A 14,478-nucleotide genomic window follows, 5' to 3' on the forward strand; every position below is an offset into this window, starting at 1 on the left:
AATTAACTTTGGCATCACCACTATAAAATGACCTGAAGTGAAGTCAAAAGAGTTGCCTACCGATAAGCCTGTTGTCAACGGTGGAAGCCCTCCACTTCACATGGGACCCTTAGGCCTTCAAGTCACGATTGACACTTGCTTAAAGAGTAGCAGAGAGTTTATTGCCAGTGTTTCTCTTCCGTTCTACGCCCTATTTGAGAACTGGTAGTAAATGTAAATTTAGCAGCATTTAATATGAATGTTATTATTTCGTTCAAAAATGTACATTGTGTTACCTAAATGAATAAATGATTTTGGAATTTAATTTGCTCCTCCGGTGAAGGCAAACTTCACGGTTTGCAAACCATGATAGACCCAAAAAGTCCAAAGCCTGTGTCAAGTACAGAAAGCTGATCACCTACTTTCCTATTAGAAAAAATACAGAAATCTGAGGCCAATACGATATAGGGTTGTAGTGCCACTGGATTTTTATTGAGTGATATCAATCATAAAATTAATACAAAAACCCTTGTTATATATACCTACTTACAGATTAGACTACGCGATTTGTACAGATTGTATACCCGTAATTAACTGGCTAGTTCAATTAATGTTTTTTGTAAACAGAGAACGAAAAAGCTATTCTTAGTCTAAGCTATTAACGAAGATTTAAATAAGTGTTATTACCGATTCCACGCTATTTAAACTTTAAAACGTGAACATAAAACCGATGATATACACACTTTTATCGTCTCAAATAAATTAGGCTATCTACATATTTACGCTATAATCACGCACATTGTTAAAAATAGTGACGTATTTCGTTCTAACATTTGTAGTGCTCTGTTCTCTTATTATAGAAAAAAATTAATAAAAAAATAACCATGGACATTATCGCTAATCTGCAGTGCAATGAAGAATAACAATTTTTGAAAACAAAAACGAATATGATTTTTATTTGACTGATTACTGATAGGCTACGGTTCGTTCTAAGAACGTAATAACAATTTAAAAGTATTAACTTTATGTTAACAATGGTAATACTAATAGAAAAACAATAACTAAAATATATTACTAAAAGGAGTCCCTTTAGGCAAGGTTCCGAAGATACTGGCAGCGTTGCCGCTTTGAATAGGTAGACTTATTCTTTGTCCGAGGGTTCTGCCAGCTCTTCGGTCTCCTGTGATGTCGACTAACCTTTTAGCCTTATAGCGCTAGGACCCCACGGACCAAGGATCTCGACACCGAATGGGACAAAATAAATAAAGTATTAATACATGTGACATTAACACCCTGTACTTCATACAGAAAACTACAGTAGTAACTTAAGCTGTGTTTTATTAAAAATCAAGGTCCCTATAAAAATACCAAAGTATTAAAAATTACATACACACATATTGTCCACAAAAATGTCATTTTCCAACTGCCAGCTTACTGTATTTTTCTATTACTTGAATAATAAGGCGTAAAATTAAAAACAGTAATAGCAACAACGATGACTCTCTATACGAGTATATCTTAAAACTAATTTAATGTGGATCGCTTGTTAATAAATTGAATTGCAATCTCATACAGGGTCAAAATATTATTAAGCTGTCTAGACGATTTATAGCGGACCAACAAGGTACAAATATTAAACCCTACAGCTATCAGAAAACAAATAAACAAAACTTTGCTAGTGACGGAAAACACAGAAAATTAAAATTTCCTTTTGAGTACATCGCGTTATTTGAAGTTTGAAAATCTAGATTGTTTTTTTTTTTAATAGAACAGGGGGCGAACAGGGAAAGGCTAAGTGATACCGCTGCCCATGGACAGTTTCAATGCCAGAGGCTCGCGAGTGCGTTGCCTGCCTAGTTATTGTTGTTGTTATATGGATTGGATATGAATTATTCATAAGACACTAGCGGACCTGTCATACGTTGTCGTGTATACACGTCTTAAGTAAAAAAATAATAAGAAATAAATTGTAGGTACATCTACTTGAATGCACAGAAAAAAATTCACCAAAATTGGTCCATCCGGTAAGCAAGGGTTTAACTACAAACACACGCATAGAAGATTTATATATTTAAAGTTTGTGATTACACATAAAACTTATTTTATTTTATTATATTTATAAAAGACACAATACTGTCCTAACAGATGACAACCAAAAAACAAAATACAAACATAAGAAATTCATTAGGAAATACAATAGGTAACAAAAATACAAAAAATTAACTAATTACAAAATTTACTTACAAATACAAAGTCTGCTATACCATTATGAAAGTTTTATATTTTCGAGGTATATATGTACCTACGTATACACTAAAATTAACTCGACGAACGAATAACATAGTATGCCCATCCAAAATTCAAGTCATAGGTTCATCTTGACTTAGAATAGTCAAGAAATAAACCCCATTTTATCCTGAACTACTGACGACGTTAGTTCTTCTAAACTGTATAATAAATAGTAATTACATACACTTTTCACGGCGTGTATGCGTTCCGGGGCCATTCAATAACTTTGGTTGAGTAATGAAAAGTTATAGTTGTTTATCAACCTGACCTAAAAATAAAGTTTGGTCTACTTCGCGAAGTCATAACATTATGATATTAACTTCTTGTAAGAAATTTTTACGAAATGTATCAGTCCTGTATTGGGGCGTGGCATACACATTTCCACCTGACGTTGATATTATTAGGGTTAATAGAAATAGAAATAGAATATATTTTTTAAATTTTAAATAAATTAATTTTTTTGTCCAATATTCGCAAGTTACAATATATATCTATATATAGATAAGTATATCTATACTAGCTGGCCTGGCGAATATCGTACCGCCTATCAGTCGATTCTTTATTTTTTTTTAAATACTTATTCTGCTATTCGGGACACCGATCTAGCTAGTAAGATAAAAAAAAGAAAGTTCATAAGACAACAGATACATTATGTCAAAAAATTAAAATTTACCTTCCCGGAACCCCTCCACTAACACTTGAACTTTATGATATGGTATTAAAGTTCAAATAGACTTTTAAGTATTATTACGAATATTTTGTATGGGAATATAGAAAAGTGTTGTTTTTAGGCTTTTTCACTCAATTTTTTTTTAAGTTTTCTCTCCGTAAGAACCATCCTCGTACTACAAGGAATATTATAAAAAAAGAATCAGACAAATCGGTCAAGCCGTTTTCATGTTATGTCGTGACAACGGAAAACGGGTTTCATTTTTATATATATATAGATATTATAACTTGCGAATATAATATTAGAATTATACGTGTAAACAGCTATTAGATGAATTAATGTTGGTGTACTATTCTGTTTTCCGTACCTTGAAAATATAAAGCTTTCATAAATGCTATAGGGGACTTGGAAATGGAGCAAAAAAACCATGTCAATAGAAGCAGACCCTAATACTGATTTTTACTTAATATACAAACAAAGTAAAAGTTTGGTCAAAGCATCAAGTCATTGTTTAGAAGCGCGGCATCCAAAATTAAACAAGCCATGATGATCGCCAACCTTTGCAAGGAGATGGCACTATAAGAAAACGATAATCCCTCTTTGAAGTTCTCAACCTCAAATAAATCCTTACCTATTAGTAATATTTCAATACAATTTCGCACCTTTATATTTTTTAATATGTATGCCGTAAAAAGCAAAGACAATATTTTTAATACTATTGTTTAAAACGGAACGCTCATCTAACATCAATTTCCGGATGAGTATCGAGAAAGCTGATCTGTGAAGAGATTTATTAATGAAGATAAGATAATTTCCTATGGAGACTGATAGCGAACAAACCATCTCCTATAAATTTCCGCGTAATCTCAGGCGATAATTACTCGATTTGTTGACTGGTGGAATGATCGTATAAAGTTTGTCGTCGTTGGTTTCATTGATAATAAAATTTATAACATATTCAAGTAGGTGATTTTTATTGTATTCAGAAGAGCTTGTTAATGGTCGGCACACTGATACATTGGCAAATAAGAAAAATAAAATACAAGATTTAATGTGACTATCACTTATAGGCAAACATAATAAACACGAAGAGAAAAAAAATCATAGATTAATAAATTATACAAAATTTATTTCAAAGTGTAAGGGAAGCAACTATGGTTATCTAGACCTAGCTCGTGTATCAGAATGCTCATTCTGGATATCGGTGAGTTTTGGCCAACACGCGTTCTTCTGAAAGGATGTACAATTGGGATGGTAATGGGGTATCTTAGAGGGTACCAGGAATTTAAATTCAGCTTATTTGATCAGCCTATGTCTAATACATTTCGCCGATATCGAGTCATAACACGCCAATTTCTTCACAACCAAATCCTTCACTGTATGAGCGTTAAGCACAACAATTATTAGGCTAAAACTGCGAAGTGTAAGTAGAGTTATTTAAAAACATATGAAAACAGAAACTTTGTAACCCTGATCAAGTTTTATTAATTTCAAAAGTAATACGTAATGTAAAGGGACATCAAACACAAGAAATGTTTGTATTAATATGTTAAAAGTTTCCACACGCCAGTGGACACACCCATAAATAACTTTATTGGTAATAAAAGCTCGCTAAGATAATTATAAATGGAACGGACGCGACCTAAATATTGCCACACGTGAACGCCTATTTTCAGAAAACAGCAAGGTATGTCAGGTAGCTTTCAAAATAACACCTCTGAAACAGCCGTACATTATCTTGGATTCACATTCTCGCGTGCATTAACGTTTTGGGTAAGAGCATGCGTCTATTTACAGTGTACGCAAGTAGCTTGTACTTATGCATATGCACGTGTATGGAAATGAGAATACCGCAAATAAACGATACAGGCGGTATTATATGTATTAAGGATGTTAAAAAAAACAAAATCGTTTATTCATATTGGTAACAAAATGTACACTTATGAACGTCAAAAAAGAAATATATATAAAATCCTTCTTATTTTACATTTACTACAGTTCTCAAATCAAGAGCGTAGAACGGAAGAGAAATGGCAATAAACTCTCCGCCACTCTTTTTATTCGCCAAGTTTTAGGACCTTTCAATTCGTTCGTCAAAAATCGATTGCAACACCGTCGAAAAAGTAAACCATAATTGGACATTCCCTCAACAATGGCTGCAGATACAGAGGATTGCAGACGCGATGCAAATAACAAAAATCAATACGCGAACGAACGCGTTGGCCAAACTCGAACAAAATTAACCGTTTGGCGAAGTGATGAAAATGTTTGTATACACAAAACAATAGACGGAAAACGGCAAGACGTGAAACAATATGATTTACAAACACGAGTGCAGTCGGAATTCTCAGACGCTCTCTCAGACCTATCCGTAATAGACAATAGATCATCTAGCATCCGTTTAGGGACGCTGACAGTTTAATAACTAGCCTAGACAGGCCTAGACAGCGACGAACTTTACATATGACTAGCTGACCGGGAAAACGTCGTTTTGCCATGTATATCATGTATAATAAAAAAATAGGGGTTGATCGTAGAGGGGTGAAAGTTAGGGGTTGTATGTATTTTTTAATGCTGTATCATAAACAGAAAAAAATATCTAAAAATAAAAAAATAAATATTTAGGGGTGGACTGGACTACCCTTAACATTTAGGGGGATGAAAAATAGATGTTGTCCGATTCTCAGACATATCCAATAAGCACACAAAATTTCATGAGAATCGGTCGAGCCGTTTCGGAGGAGTATGGCAACGAAAACTGTGACACGAGAATTTTATATATTAGATATGGCATTGTCATGTGGCTGTATGAAGCCTTAAGTGAGTGGAGGGTCCACGTCTCCAAGCTGCTACTTGAACGAACCTGTTGACCCAGTGGATAGCGAGGGCAAAAACTTCAACTGCACCTGTTCTATACGTATACGGGTTTTTTATTATGAACACTTACAAAATTGTAATCTTGGTTAGAACGACACTCACGATTTTATTTGCTATGTATGTACGGTTAGACATTTATGTTTATATATCAAAAAATCAAATCAAATAAAAATCATTTCTTCATATAGGTATCACAATGTACACTTATGAACATCCAAAAAGTAATACATATTAAATGCTTCTAATTTTACATTAACTGCCAATTTTCAAATGAAGGGCGTAGAGCGGAAGAGAAGATCAGGCAATAAACTCTTCGCCATTCTTTTTAATCACCAAGTTTTTTGTTTTACACAATGTTTGTAACCATTACACCATGTTCCACATGACATCTTAGTAGTTAATTAATAATAAGAAAATAAATTAAAACAAGGATTTGTCCTTTATCAACAGGAGGCATGGTGAAATAGGAGCATGCAATTACATTCTATACATCGGTGGTTTGAAAAAAAGTAGCTATTAAACAATATTTCTTCTCCCAAATCTCTGTTAGGCTATCTCTAATTCAACAACTTATTTGAACCAGAAACATAGGTAATTTTATTCTTAAAAAATATCACACGTAATAAAACGTATTAATTAATTTAAAAACTAAAAGGTTTTTTAAACTAATAAATACATATAAGTCAAATTAATTTAATATTAAAATGCAATTATAATAATGTAGAAAACAAAAAGAAAACATATTGGTCATAAAAACAAATGAAAAGTACACTGCCCTTCATCACTTACAATCAAGAGTAACTGTATATCGTGACGTAAACGCGTAACAGGTTTAAAAGTGCCATTGCATCAGTCAGAACTCACAAACAACCCCGTCTAGACTAGGCACTAGAAATTTATGCAGAAACTTTATCAGAGACAAAGAGTAAGGGACAACGTTGCTCATTAACGGTACAAGCCCTCAAGTATTAGAATGGCACGTTCTAACAAAAAGTATTTATTCTTGTGTTTATTATTCAAATTGTATCGAAAATTAGCGGTTCTAATTAGTGCGATAAGGCTTACGGTACGTACGAATATATTAACGTCAACTTTCATTAGACGGTATGTCAGTAAAGGATTTAGTCGTGTTAATAGATTTACGTGAACTAGTGGGTGATCATCATACATTTCGACGTTTGCTTGAGATAAACAAATAAAAACTCTGTGGCGCTACAACCTCTGATTTCTAAATTGATTTCTAAATTAGTTTAAAGTTAAAAAAGTACGTGATTAGCCTCCTGTGCCTGACGCACGCCGTTACCTTTTTGGGTCTGGGTCTAAGGCAAGCCGGCTTCCTCATGTTTTCACCGTTCGAGCGAATGTTAAATGCGCACAAAGAAAGAAAGTCCAAGATGAGAGTCGCACGCTGAAGCCACTAGGCCAACACTGCTCCTTGAGATAAACAACACTTAAATAATATTTTAATTAACAATAATCTAATTGACCCGTAATTAATTCGTCCTTGAATACAATACGCAAATAGGCAAATGCCGCCGTACGTCGGCAAAGATTAATGGACTGGAAATCTTCAGGCATTGCTTCAGGTGACTCGGAAACTGGTATTTAGGGCAATGGATGTAGCTTCATAGCGGTATAGGAAACGGCATATAAAAGCACTTTTATGGGTACTTTATATAGACGTTAATTAAAAGATCTCTGTAGTGACGTCACAATTATTAGCGCGTTCTACTTTAACCGGTCACAAAGGCGTAGAAAAGAAATTCTCGTTCTGCAAGTTTTAAATATATGGATTTAGCCATTTGCAACAGCCGACATAATAATTAGGCTAACATTTATAGTAGTAATAATGCACGCGCTACATAAGCATTTTTTTTTCGATTATGTATTCTTTTCCAAAGATTTTTAATGAATTATTCAATACCTATATTAGTAAAAGAAATCCTGGGGTTATTGCGCAGATAAAGATTTAAAAATCGAATTAAACATCATTCTTAATTCATGACTCATGCTATTCTGTGTACATTGTCATCGATTAAAATTAAGGTAATATAACTTTCAGTTTTCACTTGTCCTTATCTTCAGAGTCAACGACACTGCTTCTATTGGTCTTTAAATGGAACATTGCGATGCCCACAACCTAATATGGTACCTCACGTACATAATCTTTGATCTCATACCCCTTTTTGGTTGCTCGTTAAATTTTGAAAGCCATATAATTAGAAATTATGAAATAATATTGAAAGTAACACGCACCAATTGAACTGGGTATTTATTTCGTAATTCTACAACTATCATAAATTATACATAACAAAAATCAATTATACTAAAGATATAGCCAAAGATAGAATACATTATACATATATATACAAAAAGGTTCAAACCTTTACGAAAGGGAAAGATCAATAAAAAATATTAAATACATTTAACTAAGTAATGCCTAATTCGGGTGTGTTGTGTGATGGTGTGAAAGTGAGGGTGTGTATGTGGGGTGTGCTCATGATGCAGGTTAAGCATATTCCGCGATAGCTATAGATTTTTTTTATAGAACAGGGGGCAAACGGGCAGGAGGCCCACCTGATGTTAAGTGATACCGCCGCCCATGGACACTCACACTGCCAGAAAGCTCGCAAGTGCGTTGCCGGCATTAAGATCAATAAAACGAAAATCTAGTAACATTTCTCCTCTATACACATTTCTGACAAGATTATTAGAGCTTGGATATTGATTCAAGGAATTCTGAACTAGAACTAGTTTCTGCAAATAAGCAGGATCATAAATTATATCTTAGTATCAAACAAACAAAAACAATTTAGAAAGGGGACGAACATCTCTTGACGCCAACGCAACGCGTGGGCAGACTTACCATACGCCTTATTATAATTTGTAATGACAAGGTACACTTCCTTAGAAGTGAGTCAACATCCTTTCGCTATCAAAATAAGTACTTTTTTAAACCTAAGAAAATGTATTAAAACACTCAAAAAGTGTAACTGCAATGCATAGAACCATGACGAATGAATATTCATTAATTAACTAAACTGATGAGTTTTCTAAAGCTGAATAGTCAAGTAAATGTTGTTTGAATGGTTTATTTTTTGCCATGTATTAATGGAGCTGAAGAGGCTTTATATAGATGATACCGAGTACATTGTTCCAGTTCTGTAACGATTTTCGTTTAGGACGTTTGCTTCTGATTGGGCTCCGCTAAATTCATAATAGATGAGGTCTATAATAAAACTGGTTCGTGCAGATATTTTTAGTGATTTTCATTGTGAAACAGGTTAATTCGATTGTGTCAGCTTTAGCCAGAAATTGAAAAATTCTTTTGAAGCATTAACAGAACAGAATAACGTTTTGACCACAGCTTTCTGTATTTGTTTCTTTGATATTAAGGTGATAAGGCGTAGAAACCTGAATGATTTTCTTCACCATAAATCCAGTGGTACTACAATCCTTAGTGAAAACCTCAGATTTTATTATGTGTTTCGTGATAAGTTATTTTTAATAATCAAGTAGATCATCAGCGTTCCGTGTCTGAAACATGCCGGCGACTTTTGAGTCCAATGCATGCAGGTTTCCTCACGATGTTTTCCTTCACAATTTCCTGAATAGTCAATTGGTGCACAGCCGGATTTCTCAGGGATGAGAATCGCCTGCACATCGTCACACCAGGCCATCACTGCTCTTTCTCTTTATTCACTATAAAACCTATCGCTTCGCGAATGGAGTCAGCCCGCACAATCTATTTAGCCTAGTCTAGTCTAAACCAACACGACACGATACTCAATAGCGATGATATAGAGGTAATAAATCCAAAGCTTTATGTATTGATCAAACATTTTAATGGACTATAGAAAAACAGTAAAACAAAAAACCCATGCCCCAATGGATATAGGTCAGTCCGTTACGATGCACAAGTTATACCTTATGGCAGGCATTAATAGAGCAATCAGTTTGTATCATACCTACATTCAGGTTAAAAGAAATTTGATGAAAACTTTTAGACTAGAATTGAGATTTTCTCAGTAAATAGTCTTTTAAAAGCAAAACTAATATTTTTTTGTTATTCCGAACCTTATGTAGATATAGATGTCTTCTATAAAACTATAGTACATCACTTTGCTCTATTGTCAATAGTTTCCGCAGCGATTTAGGAATTTTTATTGGTCTCTTTTCACACTTTGAGTTGAACATTTTTGAAAATATTTTTGATAGTTAAACTATAAATGCTATATATCATAGGTGTAGATAGAGTAAACCCCAGCCCTTTACCCCCTTAGTTACAAAAGAATTAATAATTTTCTCAAAATTACTGAAAACCCCTATCATATTACATATAATAATGAGAGGACATCAGAAAATTTTCGAAATAATGAGCAAAGCAATTAATCCTCCCAAAATATTAAACGCGGATATAAAATTAACGAACGTATTCGCTGAATCATAGCGCTTTAATTAGAACCGGAATACCGTTCGGACACCTCTGTATGTAACCAAACACATTCAGTTCCACGAATGCACCAATACGGATGACTGAATCGTATGGTTTATTTTACAAAACAAAACTGTGATATTCCGGGTAGAAATTACTTTTTCTGTCTATTGGCAATTTATAATGACGTCTCGTGACTTCCGATATAATTTAATTTTAGTTAAAACTAAAAATTACTGAGTAACTTCATTATTTTATAAGAAATCTGTCGGAATCCAGAACGTTTCCCAGACCTAAATCTAGTTTCTAGAGCTATCACACAATTTGGAATTTGACAGTTCCCAAACAAAGATTGTGACACTCGCCGTGGACTTCATAAATGTTAGGGGGCTCAACTCCTACATCCACGCTGTCCATCGAGAGACTGCCAAGCCGGCCTTGCTATTTCTTACTGAGACTCAGATATCCTCCCCGGCTGATACTTCCTACCTCTCCTACCCTGGGTACAAATTGGAACATTCATTTGTGCCGCGGGCGGGAGTTTTCGTGTACGACAGAGAGGATATCTGTTCTCGTATCTAACCTGATATACCGCGAATACCAGATGTGAATGGTCATAAACTCTCTATGTGGAAATCTTCGTCCACACCACTATGTGGAACCAACTGCCCACTGAATTATTTCCGTACCAATTCGACTTTGGGTCCTTCAAGAAAAGAGCGTACCAAGTCCGGAAACGGTCCTGCAAGCCCTCTGACTACATAGCTTGAGGGCTTGACACTCAGATGAGTGCCCATGGGCGGCAGCCTCCTGCCCGTTTCCCAACTGTTACATAAAAAAAAGAAGACTAAAATACCTACTTGATATGGACTTTCATATCCAATCAATATGTGTTACAGAATATTACTGATTACTTTATTAGACTGATAAGGATTTCAGAAATATTTAAATACATATATTATATACCTATGTATTATTAATAATTTATAAAATAGTTATTTTGATGAATGTTTTTATTTCTTTTTTATTATTATTATTATATGTACAGCTTATTAAGATTCTATTGATTATGTTTCACCAATGTTTCATAAATTTCTTTGGGATAATTCTTAATCGACTCTAATCGATTTTTCTCAAGTTTTTCGTCACGCGTATTAGTTCATACAGTTGTAATAAAGATGAGATAACTCAATAATCTACTTATATAATGTTACTAAGAATTGATAAAAGTATTAAGGTATTTTTAAAATTTCCACCTTGATATTGCAGCAGCTGAAAACCAACGATTGGCGGTAGGTGGCTAAGCATTCGAGGCTGAAAGTTTCGGCTTTGTCCCCGAAGCTTTTTGGGTCGCAAAGCCAACGGAGTGACTGCGTAAAATTTATATTATTTATTAACAAAAGCAGTTTCAGGCATAAGCTAGACTTCAATATAGTATTAGAAGAAGAACATTTTATTATGTAGAAGTTAAAACTCTTATATGTCCGACCAATGGATTATCTAATTCAACCGAACGTGGTCAGACAAATTTATTTATAATGTAAACAAAAATTTAAGGTCAGTTTTCACTGCCGACCATTATGCAGCACTAACCACAGAGGCAATCAAGGATAGTTAGTATAATAAGAATTAAAACTTAAAACACTCGTACGGCCTAGATAAAACGACTAGTTTGTTACTATGGTTACCATTTTTTAATATTCTTATTATTATATAAACACACCGTACTATCTTTAGTTCAGCTCTAAAGATCCTTTTAATATAGATAAATCTATAACTATTGAGTTTGGTAAAATACTTTTCATAAATTACATAATGTCAGAGCAACCTTTTGCGTGCCCCAGTTTTTTCCGTGTCTATTTTATGAACGAAGTTTTACGATACTTGCCCCGAAGCTAACGATTCCAATATAGGGAGGAAAATAGATTTTTCTATTTCTGCATCACTGTTTCTCTGTTTCTGTAACTTATTGCTTTGACGGAAGTTATACAGTGGTGTTGCGTTACAGTTGTTGCTTTTTGCAAGGTTTCAATATTCTTTTACTATGTTTAAGCGAGGGTTATATTAAACGTCATTTCTAATTGGTTTTTATAAACTTTCGTTCGTCTTCTAATATATAAAATTCTCGTGTCGCGGTTTGTGTGCATATTGGGTATGTCTGAGAATCGGACAACATCTATTTTTCATCCTAAATGTTAAGGGTAGTCCACCCCTAAAATTTTTTTTTTAATTTTAGATAATAAATTTATTATTTATTTTTTTATGATACAGCATTAAAATTAATTTAATTTAATTAATAATTTTCACCCCTCTACGATCAATCCCTATTTTTTATTATAAATGATAAACATGGAAAAACAACGTTTGCCGGATCAGCTAGTAATATAATAAAAAAATTAAAACTCAACGCCAACGCTCTGACGGTAACGGGTGTAAACCATATCGAACCAACCACTTATAATATAAATTGTAATAAAATATTACATGTACAGAAAAAATACTGTGTAATCTGCGAATGCATTGTGTTGTGTCCCACTGCTTCGTTTTTCTATTTGATGTCTTGAAAAGTTTTTCATTTCGAAAAAAAACAAAATTTCGTATCATTTATAAACCACTACGTACTAGGATATCATGAATTAAAGTAGGTATATATCTATCGCAATTAACATAAGGTCATATCGGCGCCTCCCTTGGCGCCGACCCGTCGCCAAAGTAGGAATGTCTGTCATGATGCCGGCAATGTTTGAAATTGTTTAGTATACTATTAAGTAACTAGATTTCGTTTCTGATCTAGTGCCAGCTGACAAAGCAAAAATTGCGAAATCGTCATCTTAACACTATGAAATGTGTATAGGATTTTAAATGCTATTTATATAACCTGGTCTATGCCTTCAGGGAGTTTTAGAAATATTAGTGAACCTAAGTTATTTGCTGTTAAATAACCTTTTACTTGCAAAGGTAATCCATAATTAATACATATTTGAGCAGTGAAGATCAGTATATTCAGTTTATACATTAAACAGAAAATATATCAATATCTTATTATACATATGTATATAAAACTAGGTTTTTACCAGCATGGTTTAAATCATAATTATAAATGTTTACATGTTGAAGTAATTGAAAAGAAAAAATTATCTTAACACAATACTAAGTTAGTCTGTGCCTACATACAGAGATTTCAAAATCATCAAAGTTTATTAAATTTGTAAATATTGAATAAGTAGGAATATATTTAGGTTTATTTAGGAATAGCAAACCATTCTTGCAGTCAATAATTATGTAAAAGATATCCTTAAAATAATTATCATGTAAAAAAGTTAAAATCTATCATTTAATAAGAGTTGAGACCGTTATGAGAGACCGGGTCACACTAATTTAATGATGATAATTGTAAGTACATTTAAGTTAATAACAAATGGGAAGGTTCATCTTAAATATATAGACTAAGTATTAAATTAAGATACTTAAGCAAAACATTTTCATGTTTTATATTCACATTGTCTTTAGTCTCTATGTTCAGTTTAATATATCTGATTGTTGCATAGGCCCAATAAATGGAAAATTTAGTTTACGAGTTTTCACTATAGTTCTAAATTAAATCAACTAAATATAGGTATAAATTAGGTAGGTATTTACCGATATGTACGTTAAAGCAGGGTTTTAAAAATTAATATATTTTTAATAGTTTTTTTACTTTACATAATATGCAATATGATATTTACTTTTTTTTAATGCAATATTGATATAAATATTTGCGAGAAATATATTTTTCGGTTTGTAAATATTACTTTGATTAATCAAAACATACCTGCGGCAACTTATACGAGCTTTTCGTGGTCGTTGTCTAAACTTCACTCCAATTCACGGCAACGGAGTAATATTTACAGACACAGCCTTTAATATTCACTTAAATAAATTTTCAATGTTCTTTCATTCATAAAATTAAAAATTAAGCGAAATATTAACAACTAAAACAGTAACCACCCCCACTTTGTAATATTTCACTTTCTTATCTCCCCCTTACCCCTCACTTACTGCCGTTACCACAGATTAAATAGAGTTAAGCCGTTAGGTTGCCTCACCTCGGACTTCAAAGTTGGCATTCGGTTAAATTTATATTTTTTTAGGCCCTTACTTTAGATCTTGGAAGAAAGGTATTTGGAAAATGTAGTACTAGATAAAGTAAATAGAAATGAAATGAAAATTTTGTCAGAAATACTTAAAC

The 14,478-nt window shown here is 33.2% G+C and overlaps 1 protein-coding gene across 1 annotated transcript in view; it reads right to left on the reverse strand.

Moving 5' to 3' along the window:
* LOC125048993 (tyrosine-protein kinase Src64B) overlaps nt 1–14,270 on the reverse strand; it is a 72,044-nt gene extending 57,774 nt beyond the window's left edge. Inside the window, exon 1 of the mRNA XM_047647988.1 lies at nt 14,062–14,270. The gene's annotated coding sequence lies outside the window, so the exon portion shown is untranslated. The remainder of the gene's footprint in view (nt 1–14,061) is intronic.
* Between the last annotated feature and the right edge of the window lie 208 nt (nt 14,271–14,478).

This window comes from Pieris napi, chromosome 4, assembly GCF_905475465.1.
Source record: "Pieris napi chromosome 4, ilPieNapi1.2, whole genome shotgun sequence".
Classification (NCBI taxonomy): Eukaryota; Metazoa; Arthropoda; class Insecta; order Lepidoptera; family Pieridae; genus Pieris; species Pieris napi.